This window comes from Rhinolophus sinicus, linkage group LG05 (assembly GCF_036562045.2).
Source record: "Rhinolophus sinicus isolate RSC01 linkage group LG05, ASM3656204v1, whole genome shotgun sequence".
Taxonomy (NCBI): Eukaryota; Metazoa; Chordata; class Mammalia; order Chiroptera; family Rhinolophidae; genus Rhinolophus; species Rhinolophus sinicus.
In genome coordinates, this window is record NC_133755.1 from 121,248,811 (window position 1) to 121,273,786 (window position 24,976).

At 34.9% G+C, this 24,976-nt stretch overlaps 1 protein-coding gene and 1 pseudogene across 1 annotated transcript in view; both read left to right on the forward strand.

Moving 5' to 3' along the window:
* HTR1E (5-hydroxytryptamine receptor 1E) overlaps positions 1-24,976 on the forward strand; it is a 73,644-nt gene that overhangs the window by 44,360 nt on the left and 4,308 nt on the right. The gene's annotated exons all lie outside the window — the stretch shown is intronic.
* LOC109453487 (E3 ubiquitin-protein ligase RNF13) lies at positions 3,868-5,356 on the forward strand (annotated as a pseudogene).

The following is a 24,976-nucleotide window of genomic DNA, read 5'->3' on the forward strand; positions in this document are numbered from 1 at the left end:
ACTATGCAGAATTTAAAAGATCTTGAGCCCTCTCTCCTGGGAAACTAAATGGAACAAAGAAAGATTATGAAATATGAAAATTCTAAAAATAATACAATGAAATTGGGTAATTTGAATGAAAGCCAGTCAAATATATGTGGAATATATCATACTACTGATTCATTATCAGGCTGCATAATTTAATTCTATTCTACTTACCATGCAATTTTCATACCCTAAACCTTTTAGTGTGAAGTCTGTGTTATGTGATGAGAGAGAGAGAGAGAGAGACAGAGACAGAGACAGAAAGAGAGAGAGAGAGAGACAGAGGCTCCATGTAAGAGAAGCTTAAATAAGGATGGCAGAATACAGGCAAATTCAGGAACATTTTTAATATGTAAAAGAGATGATGGAAGTTCATCTTTTGTTTTCTATAAATAAGCTGGGTTTATCTTAAACTATTAGTAATTTCCTTCCCTTTCATCTTTCCGTCAACTTGAGCCATTTACAATTTGTAACACATAGAACCATTTCCAGACCTAACTTAACGTGAAGCTTTGTTGCTTCAATTGAATTTAGCAAAACCTAGAAATGAAATTATTTCCTAGGACATAATTAATTTCCACAAAGTGTTAATTTAAAATTGCTAAGTTAGGGACTTACATATCTCTATTATTAGGTTCTTCTGTTCAAACTTTAAAGATAATCTTTCAAATATATATATATATATATATATATATATATATATATATATATATGCCTCAACTTCTAGGATAAGAAGGTTTAGTGACTGAATGATGCTGAGGAAAATGTAAAGCTCTTACTTTAAAATATAGAATCAAACACATGGTGGTATTACCTATATTGAAAATAATTATTTATTTTTGTCATAATAGATTACAGTTGACCTATAAGAATACAGGGGTGGCTTCCAGTCAAGATGGCAGAGTAGGTAAACACTGTGCTTGTCTCCTGTCATGACTACATCAAAATTACAACTAAACAACACAGGAATTGGGGCTCCCTGTGCAGTCAAATCCATCTATAGCTTTTAACTCTCCAAAAACTTAACTACTAAGAGCCTACTGTTGACCAGAAGACTTACTGATAACATAAACAGTAGATTAATACATGTTTTGTGTGTTATACATATTGCATACTATATTCTTAGAGTAAGGTAAGCTAGAGAAAAGAAAATGTTATTGAGAAAATCATCAGGAAGAAAAAATAAATTTACAGTATTTATTGAAAAAAAACACATATAACTGGATCCATGCAGTTCAAAACTGTATTCTTCAAGGGTAAACTGTAATAATAAATATGTAAGTAATGCTGTTAGGTTAATCTGATCAAATAAATCAACAACTCAAGAAACACCCTAAAGTTTTGAAATTATTTCCATATAAAGAATAAAGGGGTGGCTTCCGGTTAAGATGGTAGAGTAGGTAAACACTGTGCTTGTCTCCTCCCACAACCACATCAAAAATGCAATTAAACAACAAAATAATCATCACTGAGAATCACCTAAAGTCCAGCTGAACATAAGTCTTACAGCTAAGGGAATACAGAAGAAGCCACTTTTAGACTGGTAAGAGGGACAGAGATGTGGAACAAGCTGGTTCCACACCCATGTATGGCAGTGAAGAATCAGGAGGTATATCTCAGAGGTATATCTCTCATGGGAAGTGAGGAGAAGTGAGAAGTGAGGAGTCCCAGCCCCACACCAGGCTGCCCAGCCCAGAGTTCCAGTGCCTGAAAGAGAAGTATTCATGTCTTCTGGCTGTGAAAACCAGTGGAAATTGTGGCTGAGTGAGATGGAGGGTGGCTGGAGTCCCACATGTTCCCCTTAAAGGGTCCATGCACAGATTTATTCTCTGATGGACTCACTCGCTCTGAGATCCAGTTGTTGGGACAGCAACTCAAAAAGTGCCAGTGACATATAGGGAGGAACTGAATTCTCTGGCTTCAGGACACAGACCCAGCTGGGCACCATATCGTAGTCTCCATCAACCTGGCTAACACCATTCATCCTGCCCTGGTTATTCCCTGAGACACTGCCCCAGGGACCTTGGCTCATGCTGCAGAATTTCCTAAAATCTCTCAAAGGTTCACAAACACCTAACAAACAGTATCTGGCCTCGGCATGCCCCATACTCTTGCTAAGCAGCCCTAAGCCTGGCACTAGTGGCAGCAAGCCTCAGTTTGCAGTTTCATCTCTCCCAGGCAGCTCCAAGCCCAGTACAAGTGGCAACCATCTGCAGATCACTTTGCAGCTTATACCAAATGGCCCTAGGCAGGGCACAGATTGCAACTGACCTTAGACTTTAACAATGTCCCTCCCAAGAGGTCCCTGAACCAACACACTCAGTGGCCAGCTTCCACACTAGAGAACCACCCAATTAGTGTCACAAACAACATACCCAAAGGGCAGACTCAGTAGACCCCAGAGCCCAGCTAAAGTGAATCCTATTCTGTCCTGCTCTGTAGGGTCAGCCCCTCCACAATAGCACCTCCACTGTAGTCACAGCCAGTCCTCACAACCAATAAGCCTGAGGGTCAATCCTTCTCATTGACGTGTCAACAGCAATCAAGATTCAACTACAACAGAAGAGAATCACACAACCCACACAAGGGACACACCTGGAGTGCCTGGATCAGGTGACCAGGGAGATTGCTCCTGTGGGACCCACAAGATACCTACTACATAAGGCCACTCTACTAAGAACAGGAGGCATAACAGCCCTACATAATACATAGAAACAAGCACAGAGAGGCAGCCAAAATGGGGAGACAAAGAAACATGTCCAAAATGAAATAAGAGAACAAAGCTCCAGAAAAAGGACTAAACAAAATGGAGACAAGCAATCTACCAGATACAGAATTCCAAACACTTTTATAAGGATGCTCAATGATCTCAGGGAGAATTTCAACAAAGAGATAGGAAACATAAAAATGGAGATAGAAAACAAGAAAAAGAATCAGTCAGAAATAAGCTACAATAACTGAAATGTAGAATACATTAGAGGGAATCAATAGTAGATTAGATGAAGTAGAGGATTGAATCAGTGATTTAGAAGATAAGATCACAGAAAACACCCAATCAGAACAGCAAAAAAGAATTTTAAAAAATGAAGTTACTTTAAGGGGCCTCTGGGGCAACATCGAGCATACCAATATTCTCATCATAGGGGTACCAGAAGGAGGAGAGAGAAAGCAAGAAATTGAGAACCTCTTTGAAGAAATAATGATGGAAAACTCCCCTAACCTGGTGAAGGAAATAGACATACAAGCCCAGTAAGTGCAGAGTCCCAAACAAGATGAACTCAAAGAGGCCCACACCAAGACAGAGCACAATTAAAATACCAAGGGTTAAAGACAAAGAGAGTCTTAACAGAAGAAGAGAAAGCAACTAATTACCTACAAGGGAACTCCCATAATACCGTCAGTGGATTCCTCAACAGAAACTTTCCAGGCCAGAAGGGATTAGCACGAAATATTCAAAGTGATGAAAAGCAGGATCTACAACCAAGATTACCCAGCAAAGCTATTATTTAGAATCAAAGGACAGATAAAGAGCTTCCCAGACAAGAAAAAGCTAAAGGAGTTCATCACCTCCAAACCAGTATTACAAGAAATATTAAAAGGATTTCTTCAAGAACAAGAAGAAAGATAAAAAATATGAATAATAAAATGCAATACCGACATAACTATCAGCAATTACTTTAAATGTAAATGGAGGCAATTAGCGCAAAGTTGGTGACCATTGCAATGGAAGGCAGGAGACCACGAGCGCTGGGCGCTCCCCTGCCACCTCCCTATCCCACAGAACACCACTCTCCACGGCCGGTCCCCTCACCCGCTGTCTACTTGTGGCAGGAATGCCAGGTGCTCCTTATGCTCCTGGGACAAATCCAGCAGCATCTTCTCTGGGCAGTGGATTTCACCCAGTGCATGCCCCACGCTTGCCACTTCCCTACGGAGTCCAAACACAAAGAAGCTCCGGCTCCTCAGCATCCTGAGCTTTAATTACTAGCCTGCAACAGTGTTTCACTCAAATGTTCCCTGTCATGCATGCTGGAGACAGAAGATTCTTCCATTTGCAAAAATCTTGCAAAGATATGAAGAATCAAAGCTCCAAAATTATGTAACAAGCCAGTGACAGAGCTGGAAGAAGAAGATCAGATGCCTTGACCACCTGGTCCAAAGTCCATCATTCTACACAGTGGGCTGACAGCTGAAGGTGATTTTACAGCAAGATGCTGCTCTCCATAGGGATGTTCATGCTGTTGGCCACACAAGTCTACCATCTTGACTGTCCAGTTTTTTGCATTCTTAAACCTACTGCCTGTCGAACCAGATATTTTAGCATATAATTTTGAAAATGCATCTAGGACCTTTGATGACCTTCCTGCAAGATTTGGTTATAGACTTACAGCTGAAAGTTTAAAGGTTTCTTGATTAACTCAAAACCAGAGAATCCCTGTGAAGCCATAGTGCTTCCTCCACCAATTAAAGACAATTCATCTGGCACTTTCATCATGTTAATGAGAAGACTTAATTGTAATTTTGATATAAAGGTTTGAATGCACAGAGAGCAAGATATAAAGCAGCCATAGTTCACAATGTTGACTCTGATGACCTCATAAGCATGGGATCCAACGACATTGATGTGCTTAAGAAAACTGACATACCATCTGTCTTTATTGGTGAACCATCAACTAATTCCCTGAAAGATGAATTCATATATGAAAAAGGGGGCCACCTTATCTTAGTTCCATAATGTAGTCTTCCTCTGGAATACTATCTAATGGCAACTATAGTTGGCATCTCTCTCATCTTGGTATTCATTTTCATGATCACAAAATGTGTCCAGGATAGACATAGAGTTAGAAGAAACAGACTTTGTAAAGATCAACTTAAGAAACTCCCTGTACAGAGATTCATAAAAGGAGGTGAATATGATGCATGTGCCATTAGTTTGGATGAATATGAAGATGGAGATAAGCTCAGAATTCTTCGCTGTTCCCATGCTTATTGTTGCAAGTGTGTAGACCCTTGGTTAACTAAAACCAAAAAACCTATTTAGTCTGCAAGCAAAAAGTTGTTTCTTCTTAAGGAGATTCAGACTCTGAAACAGACTGTAGTGAAGAAGAAAACGAAGTGTCAGAACATTCCTCTTTACTTAGACCTTTGGCTTCTGTCAGCACCCAGTCACTTGGGGCTCTGTCAGAATCTCACTCACATGAGAACATGACAGAATCTTCAGACTATGGATACTGACAGTAGTGATGCAAAAAACGAAATTAATGAGCATAGTGCTGTGGTCCAGCTGTAGTCTAATGGTGAACAGGATTACAACATAGCAAATACTGTTTGACCTTCAGAGGGTGATGATGGGGTTATTTCCCTTTAAAATGTTTATTTAGGTATATAATTTGACTTTTTTTTTTTTCTCCCTTCAGAGATTTGTGTAGAAATAACTTAATTTTTAGTATTCTACAATTTAACCAGATTACTAAATCAGGTGTCTTTGATTGGTTATTTACCTGCAGGAGTGTACTCCACTTCACTAATAATTAATAATAAACTGATGCTGTAACTCAAGCATCAAATCAACTTATTTTGGAATGAAACATAGCCATAACATTAAAAAAACATTCCTCAGTATAGCTTGCAATTAAGACCTTGATCACAGTATGCAAATTTTGTGTTTTATATGCAAGGTCAGTGCTGTGGCCACCTAGCATGCGCTAAGCCAACTTCCATTTCCATAAAATTACCTAGAGTTGTTGAGTTGGAATATGTTTGTTCTGGTATTACCCCAAGTGGCCATCATTAGTGGAGGCGACAAGGTGATTTAGCATTTTTCCTCCCATAAGCACCACAAAGAAACTCAAAGCTATCTTTTTCCTTTCTATTCCCAAGATATTCTGATAGGAACAGTCTGTCTAGTGCAGATTTCAAGTTTTAAGGTTTTTCATACTATAGTGCTATATATGAATTTGATTTGTCAGCTAAAGTAATATGTCTCTGAACTTTACTTACTAAATTTCAGTATCCTTAAAGGTTTTGAGTTGTGATCAAAGCAAAAAGGAAATGCTGTACAAAAATACCAACCTTCTACAACTGTTAATACACAGATCACATACCTCTTAATAAAGAGCATCTTATACTAATTAGTCTTGTTAACCTATGACAGAGGAAATTGTTAAAGTATTAGATTTGGAAATAATTGTGTATGTTTAATAGAACTAATAATGTAGTTAAACAATGTATTATGAAAAGCTAAATTATATACCATTGAAACTATGTAGAAAATATAGACTTATGTGTAATAAAAATGCTAAGAATTTTTATACAACCAGCATGAAAGAGGTTTGAATGTTAATAAACATGTTTTCCACTTTTAAAAAAATGTAAATGGACTAAATGCTCCAATCACAAGACATAGTATGGATGAAGGGATAAGAAAACAAAATCCTTACATATGCTGCCTACAAAAGACTCACTTCAGATTGAAAGACACAAGCAAACTGAAAATAAAGCGATGAAAAAAGATATTTCATGAAAATTGGGGGAAAAAAAGTGCTGGCTAGCAATACTTATACCAGATAAAATAAGACTTTAAAACAGAGGCTATAACAAGAGACAAAGAAAGGCCCAGTAATCCCACTTCTGGGTATTTATCTGAAGAAACCCAAAACACTACTTTGAAGGGACATGTGCATCCATCTGTTCATTGCAGCATTGTTTACAATAACCAAGATATAGAGGCAACCTGGGTGTTTGTCCATAGAAGAATGGATAAAGAGGAGGTAGTACATATATACAACAGAATATTGCATCAGCCATAAAAAAAAAAAAAAAAAAAAAAAAAATGAAATCTTGCCATCTACAACAAGCTGGATGGACCCAGAGGGTATTGTGCTGAGAGGAGTAAGTCAGACAAAGAAAAACAAATGTGGTATGATCTCACTTATATGTAGAATCTAAACAATAAAATAAGGGAAAAAACAAGACAGATGCAAACTCATAGATACAGAGAATATTTTGATGGATGCCAGATGGGAGGATGAAAAAGAGGACAGGATTAAGAATTACAAATTGGTAGTTACAAAATAGTCATAGGGATGTAAAGTACAGCATAAGAAATATAGTCAATAATATGATAATAACTATGCATGGCATCAGGTGGGTACTAGATTTGTTGGGGTGATTACTTTGTAAGTTACATAAATGTCTACTCACTATGTTGTACACTTAAAACTAATGTAATATTGTATGTCGACTGTAATTGAAAAATTAAAAAAATATTTAAAAAAGAATAAAGGGGTATGTATGTATTTATTTAAAACATTTCCTACAATTTATTGTGTCCTAGGAATTATATAAAATGAACTTTTAAGTCTGTGTCTAACAGAACCACAATTAATGTTTCATTTGAAATAAATTTGCTACAAACAGGATTTAAAGTTGTGGGAGACAAAGCTTTTTATCTATTTTATTTACACCGTCACCAAGTGGAACAGTAACAGGTATAAAGCAGGTTCTCACTAAATGTCTGTTGAATTAATAAATTAGGACAAAGTTAGTGAGGACTATAAGACAATATAAAGAACAAGAAATGATCCTGGCCATTCAGTGAATGTATGTTGTCTTTCAAAGAGAACTAGCAGGTATTTAAAGTAAAGTTCAATCCAGGTTTGGGTTATCACTAAACACTCTATTATCGTCTGTCCAAATTCTATTCACAATCTTAGATTCTTACATAAATGTTCTGAAATCTTTCAAAATAGCATAACTAGCATAAACCCAGAACCAAGACAGCTTTGTTTCAATAGAGAGTTAAGAGGTGGCCTATTTGTGAAATATTTTAACCATGAATTATTCATGCTGAGAAACAAACAAAATACCGACTAATTCAGCTGTGATGCTTACTTGTGCTGTTTGACCAAGAGATTGAAATGACCCTGGAAAACTCAGGAGAGACAAGAGAACTTGGCAAGGAATAACACCGCATGGAGTCACATAAAGACCTTAAATAATACATCATTATCACTATTACATAACATGCTTTATAGTTCACAAAGCATATTGATATATATTGTCTAAATTAATGCTAAAGACAATCGTCTGATTCAGGTAATAGTAATGAACCATGTTGGAAGCTTGAGAATACTAATCACAACCTTTTATAATCTAACCAATTGAAAATAATAATGGCAATAATCACAATAATCATAGCTAACACCTAAATAACATTTATATATGTGCCAATACTTTTACATTTGCTAACTCATTTACTCCTCACAACAATCACAAGTGTTCAAATAGAATCAAGCCATCTGCTTTATTAAAGTTGGTTGGCAAATTTAGTTTCCACCTGATACAAAATTGCACTTTTTGTCCCTCTCTCCTGAATTGAAGATAATCAAGGAATGACGACCCTGACTTTCCCACCCATTGTCATGCTATAAAGCTGGAACAGAGAGAATTGAAGTCTGAGACAGAATTGTGTGGTCTGGAGGTCTTTTCACTGACAGAGCCTGAATGTGCGAGCTCCAGCCTCACCTGGACCCAGGCAGGTCTATGAGCTGAAGGAGACGAGGCAGGAGCAAATGTCAGGCTTTTCCCCATTTCACTGACCTCTCACAAGTTTTGTCAGTGAGCAGAAAACTGGTACTGAAAATGACGCCGCTCTCTCCTGGGAAGTGAAACAGGTACCTCTTATGCCTTCATGGGAAACTGCAAGGAAGAAAATGAGTGGTCCAGTCTATCCTACCCTCAACAACTCCAACAGCCAAATACGGAAAACTGAGGACCAGGTAGGCTTAGTTCTCAAAGTCGAAGAACTGGCAAGTAGCAAATACATACAGGTTTTGAGTCCTACTATTCTGACGGCCGTCCATATCGTCCACATTCTACACTGCGCTGGAAAGCTTCCACTCAGACCAGTTTGGTGAAAGCTGAAAGTTCAAAACTCTTGAACATTCTTCTAGAAATGCTTCCATACCTTAACCAAACTCTCTCTTACCTAGTTCTTGACACATGTGTTGAAAACATATTCAAACCATTTTTTTCTGAGCCAAGTTAAGGGACAAAGGGAACAAAAGAGAATAGAAAACAGAAAAAGATTTAATTGCACTTCACCTTGCATGAGCATATTTAAAATTTGACTCGGTTTGACTTTCATGCATTTCCATTATTCAATACTTATAATATTGAATAACAGGGTAAAACATCTTCAGTTTAGAGTTACCAATTGTGCCAAAAACACTAGTATTTTGTTTTGGTGAATATTAGACTCAGGAACACATACCACATTATTCTCTTATTTGTATTTTTCATCAGTCTTCATTCAACAGGTATCCCAATATGAAACTGTTTGTTAGCTTATTTTCCACTAAATATATACACATAATTAAAGTGTGCTAGTTCATGTAGTATTTACTGTACTATTTATTATAAACAGGCTCAAATCGCAGAGTATGAATAAATTTGACAGCATGTCACTACCAAGAAAGAATCATATCAATCTAATACAATTAGAGGAAGTCTTCCTTCTAATTTATTTTGTGGGTTTTTAAATGACAGCTTGATTCACTGTATTATATTTCTAAAGTTCTTTTTTAAGAATCCCACTATGGGAATTTAGAATTTAGTATCTAACTTCTCAGGTTGGCTCTGATCTCTTAAACTATTCTCCCACCAATAAACTCTCTAATTGCAATTATAGTGAGAGATGTTGTGACATTACAGAAGAATTTGAGATTTGGGTTGTAATGGGAATGAAGAAGATCCAAAAATCCTACCAATTCTGGATACTATTAGTGTGTCTATGGGAGCAGGAGACTTTAGCTTCTGCTGTAATGCTTCCTGATTAAATAAAAAATGAAAACTTAAGTAACTTTAAAACCTCATAAAATCATGAGAAAAATCATTTTAGTTTTGAATAAGGCAGTAATTACTTCAAATAATGTCTATCTCATCTCTCTTCTACTTCCTTTGGACAGATTCTCCTGGGTACCCTTTGAAATGTTACTTGTTTTTATATTTGACTATTTGTTGTGATGGTTATTGTTCAGGGGCCTAATTTAAGTATGTAACATTTGTTTTTAAAGATCAACAAATATTGTTCCCGATAACCCTCATAGAACCAGAGTATCTTTCAGCTCAACCATCTTAATTTTGTTTTCCAATGAGTTTGGTTAGTTTTATAATTGTATCCATTATTAGACTGATATAGTTCTGAATAATTTCATTGCCCGTGAAAATGTAACCAGAGTATAGTAAAAGCTTAATAATCATGAAAGAAATGCATTGTGATATGAAAATGTTTCAAATCAAATTCTTTTTCTATTTCTGATTAAATAAAACTATTTATCTCACTAAGCAATTAACTTCCAAAAATAACCAATATATAAAATTAATAAAAATCAAAGATCATATCTTGAATTACAACAATGGTATAGTTATTTAAATATGTATATAATTCTAGAGTTATTTGACCTTCACTTAACTAATACCTTTTCTGATTCATCGCCCTGATTAAATTCAAGTTTATATTGGCCTATAGTCACATTTATTTTGGAAGTACTATAAACTTTTTTCCAGATTGGGCTTTTAAGCATAGTTTATTTTTCATTTTGCTTTAAGAAATTCCAGTATGATCCATTTCCTGGAGGTAATTAAATCTTAGTTGCTGTGGTCTTTGCTTCAATCGTTTTGATTTTTAATGTAAAGGCTCACTTCCCTAATACATTCTATGACTGGGCATACGTATTCAGGCCTCCAAAGGCCACATCTTCAAACTTAAGAAACAAAAGCAGTAGTGGTTTAGAATAAATGTATGTAAAAATATAAAATTATCTTTTAGGGTGGAGGGTCCTACAATTCTACTCTCATTAGGAAGAAGTCTGGGACGCTGATATTTTTCACAAAGTGGATAAATGAATGTGAACTGATAAATTCAAATTCTCTCAATCAGCCTCCTTTAAAACCAAAGCACAGCCCTCTGAGCCTTGGTGTTTAGAGCAACTCTCTCTGGCCTACGCAAAGAACCCACCCATGACTTGGGTTTCAATATTGTGCCCTTAACAAATGGCAAGACCACCAACAAGAGAAAACAGGGACACTAAATTAAGTAATCAACTACAATTCTTCATAGGTTAGAGTAACCCTAAGTAATATAACAACTAATCCCTGAAATGTCAGTGGCTTGAACAGCAGATGTTTATTTCTTGCTCAGATAATGGTCCATGGGAATGCGAATTAAGAAGACCCCAAAGTCCTACCAATTCTGGACACCATCAGTGTGTCTATGGGAGCAGGGGACTTTTTGTTTCTGCTGTAATGTTTCCTGATCAAGTAAAAAATAAACACTGTTAAGTAACTTTGGTCTAACTTGGGAATTCCTGATTGAGAGGTAGCTCTCCTCTACATGGTGATTTCAGGCTCCTTTGTCTTTTGGTCTTGCCATTCAAGGCCTCATAATCTTCCGTATGCAGCCAATGAAAGAGGAAAGCATGGAGAAACACCCTGATTCTTTAAAGCTATGGCCCAGAAGTAACACACATCACTTTTGCTTACAGTTCATTGATGAAAAATAATTACAAAATCAAACCTAGGTGCAAGGGAAGTGGGGATTGAAAATAGAGTCCTTGATTGGATGGCAACCTCCCAATGATATGCTTGGACTATGGAATGAGAATCATTACTACCATAAACATCATCAAACAATAATTCATTAACATGTATTTTGTTCTGGATGCTGCGTTAACAATCAAACGCAGCAGATGTGAAGTGACAATAATTAACTACAATGTATTCACTCAGTCATTCAACAAATGTTTATTGAATATTGAGTGTGTGCGACGTGCTGGGCTGGAATAGTGCTCTCAGTCCAGTGTAGGAGACAGGCCTGCATGGTGCTAGATTACCCCAAAGTAAATCAAGTACATGTTTAGGGAATCCAATGTAGGAGCACCAAAAATAGAGACTTCTCCATCTCTTTTTTTTCTCTAAAAGAAAGCTTTGAGATGATTCAATCCTTGGTATGTCCTTAAAAGGCATTAAAATGGTCATCAACAGAAAAGTAAGAACTTTGTTGGACTTCCTTACACTTACATTGTTTAACATTTTTTTAATTACACGTAGAAGGAAAATCAAAATATTTTACAATGCCTAAGGCTTCTGAAGTCTGAACTTAGTCTTAGATATTTAAACAAATAACTTAGGAATTAAGTTATTTAATATAGTCATATTTCTATAGTCATGCACTCTATATGGTGCATGTGCTCCCGCCCCTTCCCACACCCACAGTAAATATCACCATTCCCAGCACTCGTGCTGAACCCTGATGCAACCTTAGAAAATTCAACACATTAGTCTGTGCAACACCTGGGCCATGAAACGAGGCTTAGTTTTCATTCATAGTCTTATCTCTCTGGGATTGGGGAGCCCAGGTCAGAAAAGACCTCACAAAAGGGATGGGATTTGGGTGCGTTGGAAAAAGAGTGGGGTTCAAATGAGGAAGGTGTGCCAGGTTAAAGGAACGTTAATATTGCTAGTCCGTAAACAGTGTCATGCTACAATTATGGGTAGTAATATCAATTAACTTGGAGGGAGGTCGGGTCCTCTTTTCATCCTACCTTCACACAGGCTATGATTTAGACAAATCAGGTCTGTCTTCCCTGGTGAACTACGAGTACCTCAAGGGCAATGACCATAGTCATCCTTTATCTCCAACTGGATCTGTGCAATTGTAAGTGTCTACTCAAGTTTGGAGAATTGAATAAAATGGAATGTGTGCACTCAGTTACTTCTCATAAACTCTATGGTAAACATTACAACAAGGGAAAACTTTTTAATCATATCTTGACTTTGTAAACTATATGTTATCAGGTTGGGATGAGAGGAAGGTGAATGCTCTTATCGTCTAGGATTGAAATGCTTCTGAATTTTATCATAAATTGAATTTACTGGAATTTTTCTTCTCTGTACATTTCTCCTTCTGTCATCCCTTCTTACTTTATGCAGTAAATATGAGATATTTTTTTCTCCGCATAATATTTACCCCAGAAAACGGCCATTATCTATTTTACTAGCCCTAAATATCTGCCGAATTGAAAAAACTATTACTTAAAAATTCATGGTGACATTCTTCACATTTTGTAGAACAAATTCTGGCAATGTTTCTTTCCAATATCTAGACAGCTGTTATTTACTATTTGTGCTGTTGTAGAAGTGGAAAAAGTTATATCACTACCTTGTGCTTCTCATGAACTATAAAAAAAAGTAGCATGAAGGGTCACAATTCTATCAGTTTTCGGATAAGAGCTTGAATTCAAAAGCATGGTATTGGAAGAATGTGGTTTTCTCTAGGCAGAACTGGGATTGAAATTAGATTGAATAAAGATGACGGTCGTCAAGCCCTTTGATGCTCTTTGAAAGGACAGTGATTTTTTTTTTTTTAATTCTAGGGACATAAAACATGTTAGATATTCACATACCAATCTAGGCTGGTTACTAGTGATTGATCACTTATCAGTCATAATTTTCTTCTGTCAAATCTAGATACCACCTCTGACTCCTCAGCCCAACATTCCAGGAGCCAGGATCCATGACATGGAGTTTATATTCAGTGAAACTATTTACCTTGTCTGTTATATGTGAAGTACCTCACCTGTAGCAGTTTAAGAAGAAAAAAATATAATCCTATAATATTTTCAGAGACATCAGTGCCCTTTCAAATTCTGATTAGTGATACTAATCCCTATACTCTTTCATCACTTTGCTGGAAAAGAGTGAAATCTAATTAACTATATTCTAGAAGGGACTGTGACTGATAATAGCTTAGCAACTAAGAGGATTCATCAGGGATAAAAAGAAACATTAAATCCTCTAGTGCCCTTAATAACCATCATGTTGAGGAATGGGGGTAGGGAAGGAGGTGAAAACTGACAAATATTGTAAATTTGGGAGTCAGACAATCTAACTATAAGAAAGTCAAAACAAAAGGAAAATCAAAACACATTTATTTTCTGAGGCAAGACAATCAGATACAAAGTACACAAATAAATACCATGTTTCCCCGAAAATAGGACCTAGACAGACAATCAGCTCTAATGCGTCATTTGGAGCAAAAATTAATATAAGACCAGGTCTTATTTTACTATAAGACTGGGTCTTTAATATTATATTATATTATATTATGTTATAATTATATAATATTTATAATATTATAGTTGTATAATATTTATAATATTACAATTATATAATATTTATAATATTACAATTATATAATATTTATAATATTATAATTATATTGTATAATAAAGCATTATACAATATAATACTGGGTCTTATTTTACTATCAGACCGGGTCTTATATAATATAACATAACATAACATAACATAACATAGCATAGCATAGCATAGCATAACATAACATAACATAACATAACATAACATAACATAACATAACATAACATAACATAACACAATATATACTGGATTCTATATTAACTTTTGCTCCAAAAGATGCATTAGAGCTGATTGTCCAGCTAGGTCTTATTTTCGGGGAAACACGGTATAGGACTGAAAAGGCAAACATATAGGGTGCATGTGCTCCCACCCCTTCCCACACCCATAGTAAATATCACTCACCATTCCCAGCACTTGTGCTGAACCCTGATGCAACCTTAGAAAATTCAACACATTAGTCTGTGCAACACCTGGTCCATGAAACGAGGCTTAGTTTTCATTCATAGTCTTATCTCTCTGTTATCAAACTGCACTTAAGTTTTTGCTGCATATAGAAAGCCAGGGTTTTCCATGGCACACATGAGTATTAAAATTTACCAAAGGTTAGAAAGAGACAGGTGAACTGGTCTCATCCAACCTCCCAATAATAGCAAAGGAACACAAAAATAGTCATATTTCTATAACACTCCATATGTGTAAAGAGCTTTGTCAGCACTGCCCAACAGAATTGGGGGCCATAATAAAAATGTTATATATCTGTTTTATCCAATATAGTAGCCACTAATCACATGCCACTACTAAGGACTTGAAAAGTCGCACTAGTATAATTGACAAACTGATTTTTAATTTAATTTAATTTTAATGTAAATAGCCATGTATGGCTGCCATATTGGATAGCCCAGATATGTATTATCTTTTACTGTGAAGATTAATTCCACAGTAACCTTGTGAAGTAGGTCATCTCCAATAAAAAGAGAAGGAAAAGAAGTGCAGAGATGCTAAGTGACTTGCCAATGTTGCAAAGTTAGAATATAACAAAATGTATACTTGAATCCAGTTCTTTTGGAACACAAGTTCTCAGCTCTTTTTTATGGTAACTCATCAAGGCAATTATGAATTAAGAGAGGACCACCTCACAAAATTAGTTATTTTATACAACCCACTAAAACTTCACAATGAACAGTACACTGCAAAAAGAACTAACGGAAAATCTGATATTTTACCCTACTTACAAGCTAACCAATGCCACAGTTTCATGGAACCATCAGAAGACAGGAGATTCCTGGGTCAGAGAGTAAGGATTTTATTACAACAATAGCAGTAGCCAGAATATTAGCATTTTCTTATACCAATTTCCCAAGCACAAATTCCCACACAGTGATGCAAAGAGAGCCAGATGATTCGTGCATATGTACTGAGTGTTTACAGGTTGCATACTGAGCTTAGGGAACCCAAATCTTTTATAATGGGCAGTAAGCATCCAACCCCTTATTCCAAAAGGAGGTATTATCTTTATCATACTAGAGAGTAAGCATGCCTCCCTTTCCCAATCTCTGTCTTTCAAGGCTATTCTCTATACAAACATCCTTGAAATGATAGTCTGGAACAAAGTCAATTCCAAGACTGGCATAAATGTGAGAGACCACACACCACCCATGACAAGTGACAAACCAAGAGAAAAACAGTCAAGAAAATAGAAAGGTAGCTATATATTGACATGAGAGTCAAAGTGTAGAGATAAATATGTGTGTTTGGTAAAAAGATTATGTGTTCAAAGTTGAAAACAAAATTAATCTTAAAACCAGAAAATTAATGTGAAAGTAAATTTGAAAAATAATAGTCCTACATAAATGTCAGGAATCCTTGGCATTTTTATTGGGCATCGACAACACATTTATAAATATAATTTTCCCAAAATTAAAGGCTACTTTTCTTTTGAAACATAAATATATGTGCATTGCATTTTTCTAGCCACAATAAAATTGTAGCATAAAAATCATAACATATAAAAAAAAAATCATAGCATGTTGGACCTGAAAGATGCTCAGATACAATGAAGTCCTAATTATACAGAGAGAGAAACTGAGACCCAAAGGCATGGAGTATCTTTTTCAGGGACAGACAATTAACCATCAATAAATCTGAGATGCATTTGTAAGAGGTATCTATTCTTGACCCTTCCACTTCCATATAGCACACTATTGCTTGCTTCTTAACCTGAAGTATGTTTAGAAAAAAAACAAACAAACAAAACCGTGCAAACCTCCCTCTTGTAGAATATACCTTTGGAGGCAGAAGGAGCATACCAAGTAATCTGAAATAACAATGCTTCCCCAGGTGGAAACACAGTAAAGAAAGCACCTTAGCCCTAGAGGCAGCTTAAATGCTCATTCCTTTGGATCAGCCACAAAAACACCTTACATTGCATTAGATTTAAAAGAAAAGTGTATGCACAGCACAGGAGGGAGCCTAGATCTTCTCTGAGGAATCATTAAACTGAGTCAAAAAGAAATCATTTCATTTTTTAAATAAATATGCTAATACAATCTCAAGCACTAGCTAACTTAAATGACAGGTACTTCATAAAGTTCATTTTTATTATTCTCAGCTGAAAAGCAAATAACTTTTCCACAGATGTCCTTCATATTAAAGGCTTTATTTGCCTGCAGTAGAGATGCTCTATTGACTAAAACCTTACCTACTTCACAAGACAGATTGTTTTTTCTCATCCTCTTTTAATGAGATATAGCCAGCCTATACAGGACAAAGGAAAACAGATTTATGAAAGAGATGATGCAACAGGAGCTGATTGGAAGAGCTCCCAATGGCCAAAGTTGGAACAATTTGAGCAATAAACAAATAATGTAATATTGGATTATAATCCACAGAATAAGATAAATATCCATGAGTCAATACTGTAATATAAATAAATAATATAGCTATCAATTGCACTTTTATAAAGGTAATTTTCCCCAAACTACAGGCTATTATCCCCTTGAGACAGAATCATAAACATATACACAGATAAATATAAATTATTGAATACGTAAATAAGAAGAGGATAAGAGACAAACCTTCCGTACAGAAGAATTTGAATTGATATATGCACATCTTCCCTCCTCCATGAGGTGGAGCTTTATTCCCCACCCTTGAGGGTGGGCTAGAATTATGGACTCAATTCCAAAAAAACAGAGAAAGGAAAAGGAAAAATAATGAGAATCCTAGGAAATGCTACCTTAACCAAGTGATAAAGGTTAACATCCCTATTGATGTCATGGATATTCCATACTCCTGATATGATGTAATGAGAATGGCACTTCATCTCCATGGTATTCTTTCCAAAAACCATACCCTGGTCTAATTAGGAGAAAAACATCAGAAGAACCAAGATGGGGGACATTCTACAGGACACATGGCCAGTAATCCTCAAGACTATGAAGGTCATGAAAAACAAGCAAAGATAGAAATTGTCACAGACCAGAGGAGACAGGAGATTCAATAACTAAATACAATATGGTATCCTGGATTGAAACAGAAAGAGGGTATCAATGGAAAATACTGATTAAATCCAAATACAGTCTGGAGTTTAGTTAATAGCAATGAACCAATGTTGCTTTTTTAGTTTTGATAAATGTACTATGATAATTTAAGATATTAACAATGGGTAAAATGGGTGAAAAGGATAGAGGAACTCTCTATTCAATCTTTACAACTTTTTTATAGATAAAAAATTACGCCAAAATAAAAAAGTTTATTAAAAAAAAATAGATGCTACAAATTTATTGTATTGTATGCTCCTGCCTGGAGCATGGCAGAGTTTTATAGTTAATGAATTGCCAAACCCAAGAAACACAGTTAAAGAAGGCTTTGGAAAGCTACATGAATTCAATAGCCAGGAGTGGCACGGCAACAACAGACTATAGAACGAAAGAAAAAGTTATGTTTGTTATTCACTAAAGCTAAGCATTATTTGTGTAGTAGTTTGAGATGCAGAATATGTTCTGATCATAATGAAAATTGAGGCCCTCCTTTATGGTAAACAAAAAGAAAAGTGATAAGGTAAAGAAAGCAAAAATAAAGCCCAAACCAATAAACTAACCAGAGTTTACAGAAACACAAATGTGTGCTGGCTATCTAATAATGACTATGTTTAATGGTAGAAAAGACTTAAATTAAAAATATAAGTTTTAGGCAAACTCCTCAAGTTTGGGAAATTTCTCTAAATTCTCTTTGTGAGTTATCTAGGATATTATAATAAATACAACTTTTATATTGTCATTGACAATGTAGTAAAACAAATTGGCCAATGAAGTGTATCACGTTCTTCCCCCTAGTCCTCTAAATTGCTTTTTATTCACACTCAGGCTTTTAACCCTGAAGATTTCATTCCATACCCAACTTCCCCCCTCTATTTATCCCACCCACATCCCCTGACCTCATTAAAGAAATCTCAACCACCCTCTTGCCTTTGGCACCTTCTCTAGATTTATCTAAAGTAAATTTTAAAGGGATAGATTAAACATTCAAAGACACAAACACAAGTAAATATCCCTTAGTTCACTATGGAGATAACAAATCCATTAGTATATCAACACATGAACATGCTCAGCAAACAATAGATTGAACAAATGTTTATTGAATACCTCTTACATGTTGGGAAATGTACAAGTACTTTGGCAAGTGCTATCTCATTTAATTCTCTCTCTAAACATATAAAACAGATATAATTATCTTCATTTTTCAAATTGTGAAACTAAGCTTCCAAAGATTGAACCACACAGGATAGTTGATGTGTCACTTGAGGTAAATAATATTAGCCCCTTTACTGATACTCTCCAAAATATTAGTGGTTTAATACAATAAAATGTTGTTTCTCACTCATATCACTATCTAATGCAAGTCAGAGGGAGGAGGAGTAATATTCTGCTCCACCTAGTCATTCAAGGACCCAGGATACTTCCATCTCATCCAACTGGTGGATGGAGATTGAGAATAAGGATAGTACATTAGAAGTTTTTGGAGACCAGGTCTAGAAGTGGCACATACCACTTCTGCTCACATTCCATTCCTTAAAAATGGTCCCTATTCTGTTAATAAGGAAAGAATGAATGCTTCTTCCCTATGATAAGGCCTAAGATGAAGATATCTGCTCTTACTATTGATAATCAACATAGTATTAGAAGGTCTAGCCAGTTCAATGAGGCAAGAAAAGTCATACAGATAAGAAAGAAGAAATAAAAGTGTTCTAATTTGCAAATGACATGATCATCTGTTATGTAGGAAACTCCAAGAATCTACCAAAAAAGTCTTATCACTATTAAGTGAGTTAAGCAAAGTTGCATAACACAGGATCAACACACAAAATCAATTACATTTCTATATCCTAAAAATAAACATGTGGAAACTGAAATTAAAAACATAATGCCATTTACAATCACTCCAAAGAAAATAAAATACTTAGGTATAAATCTAACACAATGTGTACAGGACTTTTATGCTGAAAATTACAAAATGCTAAGGAAGTAAATAAAAGGAAACCTGAACAAATAGAAAATAAACAAAAAGATGATAGAATTAAAGCAAAATATACCAATAATTACATTAAGTAGAAATGATCTAAACATCTTACTCAAAAGGCAGAGAATGTCAGACCAGATGAAAATGTAAGACTGAAATAGAGGTTATCCATAAGAAACCCACTTCATATAAAGACATAGATAGGTTAAAAGTAGAAGAAGAGAAAAATGATATATACCATACAAACATTAATTAAATGAAAGCTGGAGTGGCTATGTTAATATCATACAAAGTAAACATCAGAACATAAAACACTATGAAGGACAAATGGAGACATTACATAATGGTCAATTCATCAACAAGACATAACAGTTCTATATTAGTATACATTAATAACAGATCTTCAAAATACATTGACAGAATTAAAGGGAGAGATTGGCATACCCACAATTATAGCTGGAGATTTTAACACTCTTTTCTCAATAATTGATAGAGCAAGTTGACAAAACATCAGTAAAGGTATAGGAGACTTGAACAATACTGTCAAGCAAATTACATGGAATAATCACAGTACACACCAGACATTATTTTTAAACACACATATAACATCACCAAGATAGACTATAAGCTGTGCCATAAAATAAATTTCAAATGATTGAAACCATACAGACTATGTTTTGTGAGCCTGAGTACACTGGAATTAAAAATCAATTTTCAAAGAATCTATAAAATCTTTAAATATTTCGAAGTTAAGAAATGTACTGCTAAATACTGCATAAGTCAAATAAGAAACCACGAAAGAATTTAGAAAGTATTTCTGACTGAATAATAATGAAAATACAAATATTAAATAATATTAAATATTAAATAGCAAATATTAAATACAAAAATTTTTAGGATGCATGCAGCTAAAATAGTGCTTAGAGCAAAATCTATAATTCTAAATGCTATATTATTGGTGAAAAAATTTTTAAATTAATTAGCATCTACATTAACAGACCAGAAAAAGAACATAAAGTAAGTAAAAGAAGGAAAGGAAAGGAAATAATAAACATAAGGGCTGAAAGTAATTAAATAAAGAATAGATAATAGAGGAAATCAAGTTATTCAAAATGTGATTTGGAATAAAAAAAGAAAAAAGGTGATTTGCAAAGATCAATAAAATTGAAAAATCCTTACCTTACTGATCAAGAAAAAAACTAAAATGATCAATATTAAGAATGAAAAATGGAATGTCATTATATATTATAGGCATTAAATATGAAAGGAATATTATCACCATCTTCATGACTATGAATTTAACAACTTAGATGGAATGGACAAATTCCTTAAAGGATGTAAATCACCATAAGTGACACAAGAATAAACTAATACTAAAGAAACCTATATATGTTAAAGAAATTGAATTTACAATTAAAAATCTTCCCATAAGGAAAACTTAAGATCAAAAGGATTCACAGATACATGTTAACAAATATTTGCAAAAGAAGGGACATCAATATTTCTCAAACTCATTCAGAAAGTTTTGAGCACTTATTTTTTTTTAAGGCCAGCATAGCTTTGATACCAAAAGTAGGCAAGATAGAGGAAAAAACTTTTTCACACAAATATCTCTCCTAAATACAAAATCTTTAACAAAATATTAACAAATCAATATATAAAAAGGACAATACACCATAGTTAACTGGGTTTTTTCCAAAAATGCAAGATTGTTTAACATCCAAAAATCAATTACTGTAATTCACCACATTAACAGAATAAAGATTTTGTAAAATCATTTCAATGGTTGAAAAAGATAGATTTGATAAAATTAAATACCCACTTATTATAAAAACTATCAGCAATTTAGGAATAGAATAAAATTTCCTCAACTAATAATAAAAGAGATCTAAGAAAAACTTTGCTAATACCATATTAATGGTGAATTATGAACATTTCCCCCTCTGATATTGGGAACAAGGTAAGACTGTCTGCTTTCACCATTTCTACTCAGCATTTTACTCGGGTTCTAGTCATTATGATAAGGCAAGGCAAAGAAATAAAAGCAATCAAATTGGAAAAGAAATAAAACTATCTCTATTTGTAAGTGGTATGAATCTACAAAATATCTACTAGAATTAATATGGGTATTTAGCAAGATCACAGATTTAAAATTAGTATAAAAAAATCCACTGTATTTCTCTATACAAGCAATATAAATGGAAACTGAAACAAGTACCACTTAGAAAACATCAAAAATACTGGGGGTGCCAAAAAAATGTACACATTTTAAGAAATATTATCTATGTATTACTTCTGAAGTTGAATTGAATTACGGTAGCAATATGTAGTATGACGTTCCCTCAAAAGATGGCGTTAATCAAATGAATGCTAGTATCATTCATTCCTTGTATTACAATTTTAATACAGTTTTTTTTCTTTCTTAAACTGTATATACATTTTTTGGCATCCTCTGTATTAAAACACATAGGGATAAATTTAAATAAATATGTGCAAAAACCTCCACACTGAAAACCACAAATGTTACTGAGAGAAATTAAGAAATACCAAAATCAATGAAGTACTCTATTTTGTTCATGAATTGGAGGATACACAATATAAATAAATTTTCATTCTCCTAAAATTATTCTATAATTTTTATAAATCCCAACTAAAATTTCAGCAGGGTTTTTGTAGAAACTGACGATTTGATTCTAAAATTAGTGTGGAAATTCATATGCCCTATAATAGCCAAAAAATCTTGAAAAAGAACAAAGTTGGAGTCACACCACCAGACCTCATGAGTTACTATAAAAGTTACAGTAATAACGTTATTTTGTCATAAAGGTAGATCAATGGAATAGAACAGAGGGTATAGAGATAAACTGATATATATTTCATTGGGGAAAGACTTTCCCACAAAAAGTGCTGAAATAACTAGATGTCCATATGGGGGGAAAATAAACCTCAACACCTACCTCACATCCAAATGCAAAAACTTATTCAAGATGGATCATGAACTGTTGGTTCAAAAATTCAGGAAATTGGTACTTGTACACACACACAGAGGACAAGGAAAGACAGAAAAAAGAGGCAGACCACTCCAGATTGGCACCGTAGGTGGCAGGCTTAAGAAGCAAAGGAAATTACATATGAGGCTTGTTTTGGGCAGTCACAAGATGAATAGCTCTCCATACCCACCTGTGAGAATCTTAAAAATTTAGTTCAGTCACATATACCATCCAGATGGTCTCAACAACAAATTGAAAATTGCTCTAGCTGTGAGAACAGCAAGCAGCGTGTACATTCCAAGGACATGAGGGGTCCAGGAGCCTCTGATTGCCCAGGTCCAGTGCTCCCGTCAACCAGCAGTCATGTCCTCTGCATGACCTCCTCCAACATGAACATAAAAGTGAAAGCTATTAAACTTCTAGAGGAAAATATAGAAAAATACTTTTGTGACCTTGAGGTTGGAAAGGACTTCTTAGGACACAGGAAGCTCTAATCATAAAGAAAAAATAGATAACTTAGATTTTATCAAAATTAAAATCTCTGCTTTTCATAGCATCATTAAAAACTACCAGGCAAACCACAGAGTGGAAGAAAACGTTCACAAAACATTGTTTTGACAAATGTTCTTATATGTGGACTTGTGTCTTGAATATATAAACAACTCCTAAAACTGTGTGCTCTGTTTTGTTTTAATCTTTACAATGATAATGTTTTCCTGTTGGTATGCATATAATAACCTCACAATAACCACATGTCATGTTCCAATCACAATTAAAATAAATAAAAATAATAAGTAAATAAATAAATAAGAAAAAGAGAATGAAGAATCCCACAGTCTAGCATCTCCTCTACATCTTCCTTTGCTCCCACTGAAGATCAAATTAAAAAACATACCACCATCTACACTTCCTTTGATTGGACAGGCAAAGAAAAGTCTTTATGAAGGCTAAGGAAGTGAACTGAATAATTAGAGAGACGAAATTAGTAATATGAAGGCAAGCTGCCACTCCTGAAATAGCAAGAAGAAATTGGCACATATTGCAGATTTTTTTTTTAATGACTTGAGGAAATTTGGGTAAAATGAAAACAGTAAAAGAAGAGATGAAAGAATATGGTGAATTATCAATAGTTATTGAAAACCAATAGGAGACTAGAAAAGATAGGGAAATTAAACATGAGTTGAGTGTGCTCGTGACCTCATCCCCTTGGTCTCCGACAATTGCTAGGAGAGTGGCATCTGGTAAATGGGAGCAGCATGCACTAACCCATTTGGCTTAGAGTGACTCTCTTCTACTCATTATTTTAATGAAAAACCATTGAAATATGGCTTTGGACTGCACTGGTATTTTCCATGTCATAATTAGAGCATAAACTGAAAGTTACAAATTCCCCAAGAAGTTCCTGCATCAACTCCTGATAGGAAATGTCTGATTTTAGCTATGATTATTGCAGTTGTTTCCATTCCAGTGGACTAATAAAAGTTTGATGTGTTGATATTAATGATTGGACTGGTTCTGCAGAATATGTTTTGAGTTAAGTGTTATTATAGTCCTCCCTCCACTATGTGAAAAGCTAAAGAGACTTAAGAGATTTAACCAGCACTGTTCTAATTAGAAATCATACTGCCTCCTAAAAAGTTGGTAGTAATTATAAAACCATGTATTATTTTCTTAAGAAGGCAAAAGGAAGCCAAGACAACTGAGGTTGGATCATTTCCTGATATGGCTGTTTATTTGGCCCCTTCAATGCCTGCAATGTGATCCCCGGGGTCTCCAGGCCTCACTAACTGACTCCCAGCCTCCTCCATTACTGCTTTTCTGCTTTTTATTTTTTATTTTTTTATATTTCTCTCACTCCCAAAATATTCTCTGTCCCAATATAAAGAATATTGAGTGAGAAAATGGTAAAAAGCCTAGTTAAAAAAGACAATGTCTCAGTTTAAAAAGGAAGCAACCTTGACCCCACATCTCCCTCCACAGTCACTACCTTGTTCTCTACTCCCCTTATCAGCAAAACTCTTAATTACTTTTATTCACTATTTCCTCTTCTCCCATTCCTTCTTGAAACCATATTCAGCCTTTCATCTTCACCACTGCACCAAACTGCTCTTGTCAAGTTCATCAACGTCATTCACATTGCCCAGCCCAACAGTCAAGAACACACCACCAGGCCCTGTTAGAGTTATTTACACCATTGATCACTCTCTCTTACTTGATACCCCTTC